The sequence below is a fragment of the Oreochromis aureus genome, linkage group 18 (genome assembly GCF_013358895.1).
Source record: "Oreochromis aureus strain Israel breed Guangdong linkage group 18, ZZ_aureus, whole genome shotgun sequence".
Lineage (NCBI taxonomy): Eukaryota > Metazoa > Chordata > Actinopteri > Cichliformes > Cichlidae > Oreochromis > Oreochromis aureus.
The window spans coordinates 14,358,626-14,371,198 of NC_052959.1; the positions used below are offsets into that span (position 1 = coordinate 14,358,626).

General features: G+C 37.0%; 1 long non-coding RNA gene across 1 annotated transcript; it reads right to left on the reverse strand.

Annotated features, from left to right (window-relative positions):
* Window positions 1–8,844: 8,844 nt before the first annotated feature.
* LOC120434557 lies at window positions 8,845–11,244 on the reverse strand. Its single transcript, XR_005609173.1, has 5 exons — window positions 10,982–11,244; window positions 10,030–10,167; window positions 9,780–9,875; window positions 9,533–9,609; window positions 8,845–9,428 (listed from the first exon to the last, which is right to left on the reverse strand). It is a non-coding gene; the product is annotated as an uncharacterized LOC120434557 (long non-coding RNA).
* Between the last annotated feature and the right edge of the window lie 1,329 nt (window positions 11,245–12,573).

Here is a 12,573-nt window from a genome sequence, read left to right on the forward strand (position 1 = left end):
TTCACAGATGACTCTGCTCTCGGAAGTGTTGGAGTCTGTCGTCGCGGTGTCATTTTATCCAAAATCATGCTTTCATTGTCCAAAGCCTGACACGGGTTTGACCTTCACTGCGCAGCCCTTACAGCTCTCCTGGAAAAGTCCTTGAAGCTATGAGAGAGATGAGACTGATTATTGAAAAAAGTATCATTAATGCATGTTATTGTTTTTCTTTTCACTGTAATATTTACTGTACATTTTAAGACTGTTTGTACTTACAAAAGATGAAATTTCTAAAATTGCTTGTTCTTGGACTTCAAAATGACATTGAAAATTAACCTTTAGTCGAACAATCGCTATTTGGGCAGAAAGAAAGAAAAGATTGCACGTTTAGAATATAATTTAACGTGCAAACTAAAGTAGTTTAAACATTTGGTGATTAGACACTTTTTTCAGGAGTAACACAAACAATGTGAATGTGTACATGTGAATTTCTGAAATAGCTCTTAAATGGTGACAAACCTGTAGTTGGCTTAGTAGAGACGGAAGAAAGTGTTGGTGAAACGGTGGATGCTGAGACAAAGAAGCTGTTATGATATTTATTGCAGATGTAACGCTGTAGCTTTTTGTGCTTTCTCTGCTTGGTAGTGCAGCGGGAACATTTGTAGTCAAAATGTAATTGTGTGTATTTCCAGTCTCTGTGTTTGTCGTCACTTACATTTTCCACAGGTTGAACTACGGTCAGGACAGCAGTCACCCGATTTCACACAGGCCTCGTCACAGAAACACCCCCCTCTTTTACAGGAGTTGTTCATACCAGGGCAACATAGAACTGGTGGGCCTGCACAACCTGTAGCACCTTGAACACACAGAGACAGATATGTAAAATATGTACTGGCGCACTCATGTGAGCTCATGCACAGGCAAAAACCATTTATTTTGTATTTTGATTTGAATGAGCTTGAAAGTTAATATTTGGTATGACCACCTTTAATCTTCAGCATGAAATGTTATAGGCAAGCTTTCCTGTCACGTCTGTAAGTATTCTCAGGAAAATGAGTATAAAAGGAGCCGCTGTCCAATGAAAAGACCTTTAGAAAGCCCGGGGAACAACTGTTCTGAACTACTTGAAATAAAATAAAAAAAATAAAAAATAATGATTAAAAATCTATAAAGCAACAAAAAAAAGGAAAAAAAATCTTCAGCTCATTATTTTGTCACTGAGCACGCTCTTAGTGCTGCTGTTTATTTTTAAGGTGACAGCTGTACAACTTGCAAACATGAAAGCTTAATGTCCCGCAGCCTGATAAAGGAGACGTGGAAATCACTTCAGCCTGTCTGCAGAGCAAAGTGAAATTAATTTGATTGATTTATTGATTTTTTTAGTAACTATAATGCCAGCAGTGTAAAAAAGAGAGATAGCAGAAGATTAGAATAACATAGCAACATTTGATACATTTTTTAAATGAGTGCAAACATTAACAACACCATTACCGCAAATTCAATTCAAATAATAATAATAATAATATGTGAAAGAAGAAAAAGAATCCAATGAAATCTTTAGTCAGGTGCTTTACTAAAACATGTTTTCTGACATTTATCCAGATTAATGTCAGTTTCATCTTTTGCAAATGAAGAAACAAAAAACAAACAAAAATCTCTCTTCGTTCATCTAAAATCAGTGCATACCTCAATATACCGTGGTTAAAATTACAGTTTCCTGCTAAATTTGCTTTGCTGTGTCATATAAGCCCCTTAACACCCCACTTCAAAATTAATATGTCATCTAAACATTTGCACCTCTGCATATTTATCGGAAAAAACACATAAATGCTTGTAAATACAAACAGAGGCAAAACTAAGTGCTTAAGTCCTGTGAAAACTCAGACTAAGAGAAGCTTCGCAACATAAATCATGAACACTAAGCTCTTGTTCAATGAACGCCACCTTCTTCTTTTTCTCCATTAAATTAAAGAAGTTCATTTCAGTATAGAGATTCACAGATAAACATCAAAATTGAAAACATAAGAAATACAACCCTGCATTTATAACCATCCTTCCCCCTTTTCTGTACAGATAGTGCTTATATATATATTATATATAGAATTATGTGTTACTCACTGCTGTAAGGAGGCAGGAAACCTGTCAGGAGTAAGAAACACCAAACTAATGACCAAAACCAATCCATGACTCTGACTGTTTGGTTAACTGGAGATGAAGGTAATGTCATTTCCAAGTGAATCACATTGAGTTATGTAAAACAGTTGATTTCCTTGTTGATTCACTGATGCCTGCTGTGTTGCACGTTCAGATTGTAGGCATGTAGAAAACTATTTCTTTTTCCTGTTTAATTATAATTTGTGCCACCCAATTTAATTATGAAGCCTTTTTGTAAACTGGCTGTGATTTATCTCGCAGAGGATTTAGCTAGTGTCAATAGAAAATCACCAGTGATTGAAATAATGAATAAACACAGTAATACCATAGTATTCTCAGAATAATCAGACTTATTTCACAGTCTACTCCTGAAAAAGAATGACTTAGATATATTTCATGGCTGGACCTCAGTGATCAAATTTGAAGGTAGAGTTAGTGGGATTTTAGTTTTATCAACTAGAATTTCCTACTAACCACAGGTGGCTGGGCTCAACAGTGTTAAGGCCACAGAATAGGTGCGAAACCATCGTTTACCAAACTCAAGTGTTGTCTATGTTTGTCGCACATGATATTTCTTTTTGTCCTTGTCTTTTTGAAAGTCAGTCTCTGAGGGAACTCTGATATTTGAATTAGCAATAGGCCCTATCTATGGAAATAAACAACAATTTGATTATAAAATTTAGCCACCTCCCCTATGGTTTCCTGTTTTACTGACATGCACTCCCACTGAAGATATTTTGATCTTAAGTCTAAACTATTATCCATAGGAAGACATTTTTGATTGGGAAACTAATAAACAGCTAAATTGTCAACCTGTCAATTGTAATAAACCACTCATTAACTGAAGGCCCCACCATTGTTTGTCAATGCAAAATCTCAACAATTACACCACTCTGTATTAACAAGTACTTGGTGACAGTTGGAAGGAAAAAGTCACTGGAAGAATCCTCCAGGAGAGCAGACTCAGGGAGGAACAGCCACCTGAATGGACTTGAAAGCGGAAGACAAGAGACCAGACTATAAGAAAAGGAGCCATAGTTTAATAATTGCTAAGGATTAATATAATAGTGATGAATGAACACACATGGAGTAAAACGATAGATGAAACACAATGCATCACTGGAAGCCTCCCAGCAGCCTAAACCTCTTGCAGGATAAATTAGGGACGGCTCAGGGTCACCTGATTCAGCCCTAACTATAGGCAAGCAACCAAGCAATTTATATAGCTTTAAGACACTTTCAGACAACTCCCAGCTGAAAATAAAGTGCTGTACACTTGACATGCCAAAAATGATACACTGAATAAGTTAACAAATAACAATAAAAAATAAAAAATAAAATGTTAATTAGAATTAATTTTAAAACAATAAAATCAGCACATTAGATTAAGTTAAAAGCTTTGTCAAAAAGGAAAATTTTAAGCCTAATCTTAAAAAATGTTTCCCTAGTGACAGGTGGTTGCCATGGGGTCACTCAACAGTCTGTAGGGCTGTGTGACTTCACAAATATTCTTCCCATGTGAATGTCATCAACCTCCAGGAACCACTGGCCAGGGAATATAAATTTATCCCATCACGACTGATGCCAGATGGTCATGGACCAGTCTCTAATAACTGTTTAACATGAAGTGAATGAATACAAATATAACATCTAAACCTAAGTACGTAAACAGTTACATGTTAAAATGTCACCTGCCTATTAAATGAATAATAGGCTGATAAAAAGTACTAGCAAATCTTTAGATGTAGTTTGTCGAGAGAGGTGGGATTGAAAAAAAGGACTTAGCATCCACCCTTTCTATGTTAAAGTGATACAGAGTGTTAAACCAGAGTTTATATATGTGATTTTACTATTAGTTAATCTTGCTCAATTGTAATCAAAGTATAATTAACAATATATCAAATCAGAATATAATCAAAAATAGATTTAATCAAGAATTAATACCTGAATCTTGACCTTTTAACTTTTACTTTGATTTGGTGAGCGTGCACGTGTGTTTGTGTGTGTGTGTGTGTGTGTGTGTGTGTGTGTGTGTGTGTGTGTGTGTGTGTACTTCTCTCTGCTGGGATTATTTGCATGAACGGGAAATGCAAACATGGCGCAGCCTGAATGATTTTCAGGGACATTTAGAGCTTGGTCAGAATGACTAAGCAAACTTTGACTTTGACATGTATGATTTAATAAAAGAAGATATAATGAGTTTATTGTGATCGACTGAGTTATGTAGAGAAAATGTGAGAAACAGTATTCCTATATAACTGAGCTGATGAAAATCAGTGTTTGACTGAATATGTCATAATCCGCAGTCCTCGTCGGGTAACCTGCCATGTTTGTGCATTGTGTTGATGTCCCTTGTTTCCCTTTTTCCCACACACATTGTGTGTGTGTGTGTGTGTGTGTGTGTGTGTGTGTGTGTGTGTGTGTGTGTGCCTCGGGTGCATTAGTAACCTGGTGTCCTGATTGCACCCGAGGCAGGATGGATATTACTAGGATTTCCATGAGAGTTGTGGAAACGAATGGACAAAGTGAGCAGGTTGTATATAGACACCAAGGGAGCAGAAACACAGACCATGGACACTGGGAGAACACACTACGGCTCACCAGGAGCATGCACGGGGATTTATCTGCATATTGTTTTTGCTTCACTGTAAATAAACGCACTGTGTTCTACGTAGAGAGGCCTGCATTTGGGTACAGCCTTCGCACACCTGACAGAATATTCATATGTGATGAAGTTATTGATAAATCATGTTAAAGTACGATAAAGAAAAGAAGAAAATGTAATGATTTTGGAGTTTGAATTTTGTTTTAAATCATGTTGAAGTAAGGTCACATGCAGAGCGATGATATGTGGCTGGGCATCTCGTGATTCGATGTCACTACGGGTAAAGCCAGATGTTATCTCAGAAGATGTAATGCTGTGAAAGAGGTGGGACATTAGGACCAGGTATAAAAGTTTTGTGCAGAAGAAATGAGTTGTTCTTCGTTTCATTTCCTGCCAGGCGAGTAGAACAGAAGATTAGCTTTGATATGTCCATTCTCTCTTTACCGTCTATTCTCTCAAAATCAGCATTAGCTGTTAATCAGATGAGCATAATTCAAGTGATTTGATTATGTGATTATTACAATTTGATTTTGCTTTGCTCCTGATAAATATAATAAAACATGCTGAAAGATCAAAAAGTATAAATTGAGAACTTTTCCTTTTTACCCCCCTTATGAATCAGCAAAGATATAATCTTCCCATTGTTATTACAGCACAGCCTAAAGACCATATAAGTTACCAAGTGCAGAGGGACAGTTTGGCAAGCACACCTTCAGAGGCAGCAGGATCGACATCTGGAGGGCTGAGAAGCAATTAGAGCTGGGTGAGTCTCCTCTCTGGCTCCAGCCAAGCTCTGCGTTGCCCACTGGGTAACACTCACAGAGACTATGATTTTTTAAATAGAAAGCCAGTTCCAGTTCCTGTTTTGGGGCTCCCTATTTGAAGATCCATAACACAATAGTTAAGCCAACAATTCAAAGCAAATGAGGGTTGCAGAATTTTATATAGTTATTTTAAAATACACTTCCATGCATCGAGGTTTCATAGGACTGGTAATTTGTGACAAAAGAATGTCATCAGATTAAAAAGTCTCAGAAAAAAATGGAATCAGACTAAAAGGTCTCATCTGATACCTTTTAGTCTGAAGCTTTTTAGTCTGATTCCGATGTCCTAAATGTACATCATACAGGCATACCTAATAAAGTGGTTGCTGGATGTATGTAGGTAACGTGACTTTACTGGACTATACAGAAGTTAGTGCTATGTTTTCAGATGGTATATATTTTCTTTGTCTGTTTTCTGATCCATATGGTTTCACCACTTGTCAGGGGCCTGGTGGGAACCCAGGGCTCATACGTCATTTTTGGGTTTAATGAATATTATTGGTTTATTGGTCTTTCTGGATCGCTTATGGCTGTTTGTTGGTGTGATCTACTCTTGGTCCCACGTTTCCCCGTGTACACATTTGAGTGTGTGAGTTTTGCTGCCACGCCCGGCCTGTAGAGTCTCCCACCTTTGAGCCAGACACACCTGAGGATAATCACTCACCTCTTGCTGAGCTCTTCAACCAACCCTGACACCGCTATTATTTTTTTCATCAATTTTGTTTCAGAAACATTTTTAACTCTAAATTAGACCTGCAAAACCTTTTTCCAAAGTCATTAAGGTTTTGAGAAAAAACCCAACACTAAATATGGGCGGTGAAAGGTTTTTTTATTCATTCATCACAGAGTTGAAGTGACTGACTGACTATTCATGGTCTGCAAAATGAGAAAAAAAGCTTTCATTGTTGTAGTGTATTCTGCATAGGTTACTTTGTGTAATGAAAAATGTCCTTACTGTTTTTCAAAAATGCATAAAGAGTGGTGAGAATAACTTTTATGCTATGAGAATTGAGACAAATCAACTGAGAAAAACTATAAAGTCACTTCTAATATAGCTTTGTAAATTGGATAAACAACACTGGATGTATTTGGCCGACTTAACTCTTTAAAAGAGAGTTTAAGAAAATATTAAGTGCTCTGAAAAAAGAAATGTGCCAATAAAAACCACACAAAAGTATAACTACAATACAGTATTGCGCTAACATCTGTGCCGCTAACTTCATAGACCTGGGAATATGCTTCCATCTGCTGGCAAAGATTAGTTACTGGCAATATTTTCTCCAGCTATAAGCATAACCCAGTGCCCAGATTGTGCAGAGGGGTGGCACTAATAAAATGAAAAGCAATGGATGTTAATTTTTACAACTGCATTCATAAATGCAATGCCAAGAATGAATCTGATTGGTCCTACATCCCTCCTGTATCAATATGACAAAAGCAAAACATGCCACAGACGTGCCAGTGAATATTTTGGTCTAACTCCCAAAAACTTGCATACGTCATTGAGCTGACGGTACCGTGGGAGGAAGCAATTGAGGAAGCTTTTGAGCTTAAGAAGCTGTGGTATGCCAACTTGGCAGCTGAGGCAGAGAACAGAGGCTGGACGATCAAGGTGCGCCCGGTGGAAGTGGGGTGCAGGGGCTTTGTTGCCAGTACAACAGCAAAACTGCTTAGAGAGATCGGGATCAGAGGACAGGCGCAACGGCAGGCTATAAGAGAATTAGCTAACACTGCTGAGAGAACCAGTCACTGGCTATGGCTAAAAAGGGCTGACATCACTTGGGCAGCTAAGGCAGTCAGCTAACCGCGTGAGAAAAGAAAATATTCTGCTCTTCCTCCCTTTTCTGGGAGGCAGTGGGGAGGTAGAGCGTACAGCCCGATCCGGCAGGGAGGTGTGGGAAGCCAGATCGGGCGCCCCCTTCCGGCTCTCCTCTCTGCTTTCTCCTATCTTACTGTAGAAACTGTAGAAAACTAAACAGAAGAAGGAAGAAGAGAAATAACAATTTAACATAAACCAGTGACACACTCCAGGGCCTGATCAACCAGTGGCAGGGCCTCCTTGGATGAGGGTGTGATAATGGTCGAAACACCCGATGAATCCAAGGTCCACTACTGACGATGTGTCCCAAATCTTGATATGATAATCTAGATCAGATCTCTAATCCCTAAACCTAACCAAGGAAGAAAAAATGGCAGATTAGCCTGGGTAAAAGACCGAAAGTTCAGCCACACAACGATGTGTGCTGCTGGTAAAGTTTCTGGGCTGCCTTTCCTCATAAAAGTCATCCCTCAAGATTCACTCCATTTAAAGCAATGCATTATCAGGGACTGTAACATCTAGTCCTTTTTACTGATTCAGCCATAACGAGAGGAAAGAGTCCTGAAACAAAACCCTCTTATCAAATAAGAATAAATCACTTTGTGATTAGATAAAGTGACAATGGAAACTTGGGCAGGTTGGAATAAGTGACAAGTGGGGTCACCTGAGTTTTTGCTTCTGCTCTTGTTCCTCAGACTTCTGTTCCAGATCTCACTCTTTCTCATTTCCCACCTCTGCCTCTCAGATTGTTTCTGCCCATTGTTATTAACCTTCCACTCCTGCTTGATGGCTACACACTCTGATCCAACTCATGTGCTTCAATAATAATACTTTTTTTTTTTTTTTTTTTTTTTTTTTACAATTCTGAGTTGTATTTAAGATGTACAGAATAGTTCTATTTCACTTCTGCCTCCAGTGGTTGCACTGCAAACACTCAAAATTTTACCAAGTATATTTGTCTTATTTCTAGTCAAAATAATCTCATTACATTACATTAAAATAAGACACATTCAGCTACAGAGTAACGTTTCTGTGAGATATAGGAACTTGGTTTTAGACAGTGCATCTTGAAACTGGTGAATTTTCACTTGTTCCATTGGCACTTGTTCTACTTAATACAAGATATTTTTGCTTGAAATAAGTTAAAAAATGTATGTTTTATATATGCATATAAAAACACAAAAAGAAGATCAAATCAATCAATTCAACCCATATAACACAGCCAAATAGACATTTTAAAAAGAAAAAAACATTCATGAACATATAAAGACTTTTTTCCTATAATCAACATGCTGTTTAAAAAAGATTACATTAATCATGTCAGATGTGGAAGAGGTTAAGTCATGAATGTTGTTTTCCTTGATTTCCCTTATTAGCAGGTGAGGAATTAAAAAAATGAAGAAATTACACCAGATCAAAGGAATTATATATTACATGTTACTTTAATGTAATTACATCACATATCATCTGGAAAATTCTAACGGCACTGCTAAAATGTTATTTTAAATAATGCGTTATAATTTTATTGCAGCCGCTTAACTTCCACAACTTAATGTAACACAGAAAAAAATAGAGTAATGCAAACATGTTTGGCAGTGTGTCTCGTTCCTTGACCAGAGCAGACTGGATTTGTATGGTGAGTTATTCTTCTGTCAAATGATTGTTAGAATTTCTTTTCTTTTTTTAAAAAATTATTCCATTATTAAACTTTATTTTAAAAAAATCTTGTACCTCCACCTAAAAAAACCCTATGTCTCTATATACGGTAAATATTCATAACTGTGTAATACATCCTTAAATATAAGCTTTTGTTGGCCTGATTATAAGAACTTAGAAACATGCATATACTGGTAACTTAAGAACAAATGTCTGTCACCTTATTCTGAAATAGTCAATTAGCTTTACCGGTTTGATTAGATTTTATTGTGAGTGTTGGAGTCTGTCATCACCATGTTGCCTCATTCTAATTCTTTAATTGTCCAAAGCCTCACACAGGTTTTACCGTCACGGCGCAGCCATTACATCTCTGCTGGACAAGTCTCTGAAGCTATGAGAGAGATGACACTGATTACTGACAAAAGTATGAATAATGCATGTTGTGCTTTTTTCACTGTAACATTTATTGTACATTTTAAGACTGTTTGTACTTACAAACGATGAAATTTCTAAAATCGCTTGTTCTTTGGCTTCAGAATTAGATAGTAAGGAAACTTTTAGGCGAACAATCGCTATTTGGGCAGAAAGAAAGAAATGCACATTTAGAATGTAATTAAACCTGCAAACTAAAGTAGTTTAAACATTTGGTGTTTAGCCACTTTTTTTTTAGAAGTGAGACAAACAATGAAGCAATCTTTGTCTAAATGTGAATTTTTGAAATAGCTGTCAAATGGTGACAAACCTATAGCTGAATTACTAGAGGTGGGAGAAAATGTTGAAGAAAGACTGGATCCTGAGGTTGTGGTCACATTAAGTGGTGCAAGTGTTGTACTGTTTGCTGTTGTTAAAAAGATCATAGACAAAGAAGCTGTTATGGTATTTATTGTAGATGAAATGCTGTAGCTTTAGTAGTGCAGTGGAAACATCTGTAATCAAAATGTAAATGTTTAAAACTGTGTATATTTCTAGTCTCTGTGTTTGTCTTCACTTACATTGTTTACAGGTTGAATTATAGTCAGGACAGCAGTCACCCAATGTCACGCAGATCTCGTCACAGAAACACCCTCTGTAGCAGGAGTCGTTGCGCCCTGGGCAACATAGATCTGGTGGACCCGAACAACCTGTAGCAACTGTAACACATAGAGACCGATATAAAATATGCACTGTCTGGCAGTATGGGCGAGGTGGACTCATGTGAGCTCATGCACATTATTATTTAGAAAGTATTTCTAACTAGCTGGAAAATATTACTGTTAACATATTTTTAATAATCAGATCTACAAGGCAAAAAAAGTTTGTATGAACTTTGTAATGAAATTGAAAGTTAATATTCATTCTTTCACCTTCATTCTTTGGTACAGCATGATGTGTTGAAGGCAAGCTTTCTTTTAATTTCTTTAAGGATCCCTCAGGAAAATGAGTGAAAGCCACTGTCTAATGAAACATTTCTAAAGACTGGGGAAGTTTTGCTCCAGATTACAGAAACTGACAACAAACAAGCTTTTAAAGATAGTAATCCAGTGATACTCAGACTAAGGGCCAAATTGGTGGAGAGAAGAGCCAGAACAGGAGACATGTGGACAAGCAGGGGAAACATATGAGGGGAAGCTAACTTGAATAAATATGACTTTTTCAGGAAAACAGTAGAAGATGGATGATTCATTTTAGGAACTATTTTATTGTTAATGACTGCAAAAAGAAGTTTTTTAGCTTCTCATATGGGGCATGCAGAAAAAGTTTAATAAACACTGTCAACACGTAGACACTCAGCGGGGACAAAAAAAGCCAAGAAAAAATCTGGGTGCTGAAACATTTTGGCCCAATGTTACCTTCCAATTTACAACAATATTAACTTAATGATTTATCTTTGGACTATGACTGGAAATGTAGTAATACGGGGGTAAATGAAGAAGGTTTGGCACAACAACAAGAAACAGTCTGTACCTGTAGATGCTGAAGTGGTGAGACTTGTTGATGTAGTTGCAGCACTGCTGTTTGTGATAATGAGGGATGCAGTTGAAGTGAGTGGAGTTATATTAGTAGAGTTTCTGTCCGGCGGGCTAGATGTTGTATTGTCGCTCGTTGTGTTGACTGCAGTGACTAAAATTGTGCTGTTGTCTGCTGTTGTGAAGACTGGTGAGTGAAGATAGGGAAACGGCAAAAATATTATGAAACATCAACTGTCTACTGACATGGCTACCACAGCATACTTTACAGAACACTGAAAATACACATTTTTTCTTAAGTGATTATACATGTTGTGAAAAAAATGGCTCATTTGGGAAATGTTGCTATGGCAATAATGCAAATAAGACAACATTAAGACCACTGACAGGCGACAAGAATAATTTCTGCAATTTATATTAAGGCCTGATGTACCACACACCCAAACACCAATACAGACCACATAAAACCCTTATTGCCAGCTGCATATGTGATAGCAGTGGCTTCCCCCTGCAAGAAAACGTACATGGCACACTGGAGAAAATACTTCAGAGTCCTCCCAGAGCCCTGTAATGGTGTCATTTTAAAATTATACCAGTTACACCAGTTGCAGTCACAACTTAATGTTTATTGTTATGCACAACTCAAAAAATTATATATTTGAGTGTAGCATCAAGTTAATTAAACTTCTGGATATCGATCTGGTCAGCAGAGGGGATCTTTAATCAGTTTCAGCTGCTTTGGTGTTAATGAAATTAACAACAGTGCCAGAGGCAATAACCTATAGAGGATACACAGATAGTCCAAGTCTTCCAGAATGGCACATCAATACATGGCACTGCATTCAAGTATGAGCATTACCAGTGCCATACAAAACACTGTAGGACACTCCAATAACTGTGTTGATATCACAGGCAAATGATTTCAATACATCTGATCGGTGTGTTCATATGCATATGAACTTGCCAGATTGGTTTGATAGTGTATGTTAATGATAAGAGCCAATACAATGCTTTTACAGTCATCAAACAATGGCAGTGGATTTTTTACCTCTCATTCTAAGAAATATACCATTTACTGAAGGAACCGTTCAGCACAACCTTTGAAAGTGTTTACTCTCACATGGACTTGGCAGATAATCGTGTTGCTGCACTTTGGCATACTCCTGTTTCGAACAGTATAATAAAATACTCAATTGAAATGTTTGGTCATGTTGTTTACTGGTACATGTTTTCTGTCATTAATCCAGATTAACGTCAGGTTATATTTCATCTGTTACACTTGATTGCTATAACGTTGTTTCAAAATCCGGTTTGCAAACATTTCCATCCAAGACAAACCAAAACAAAAAAAAAAAAAAAAAAGAAAAATCATTTTTTTCACTTAAAAAGTGTATACTACGATAAAGATAAAGTACACTGTAATATCGAATTAGTTCCCAGAATGTAAAAAAAAATGATTAAAAGTGAAGCTTAATTAAGATAAGGGCAACTTATTTTTTCTGAGCAACCATGTTCAAAATCACAGCTCAGTTTCCTGCTAAATGTGCTTTGTTGTTTCATGTAAAGCTCCTTAACAGACCACTTTGAAAG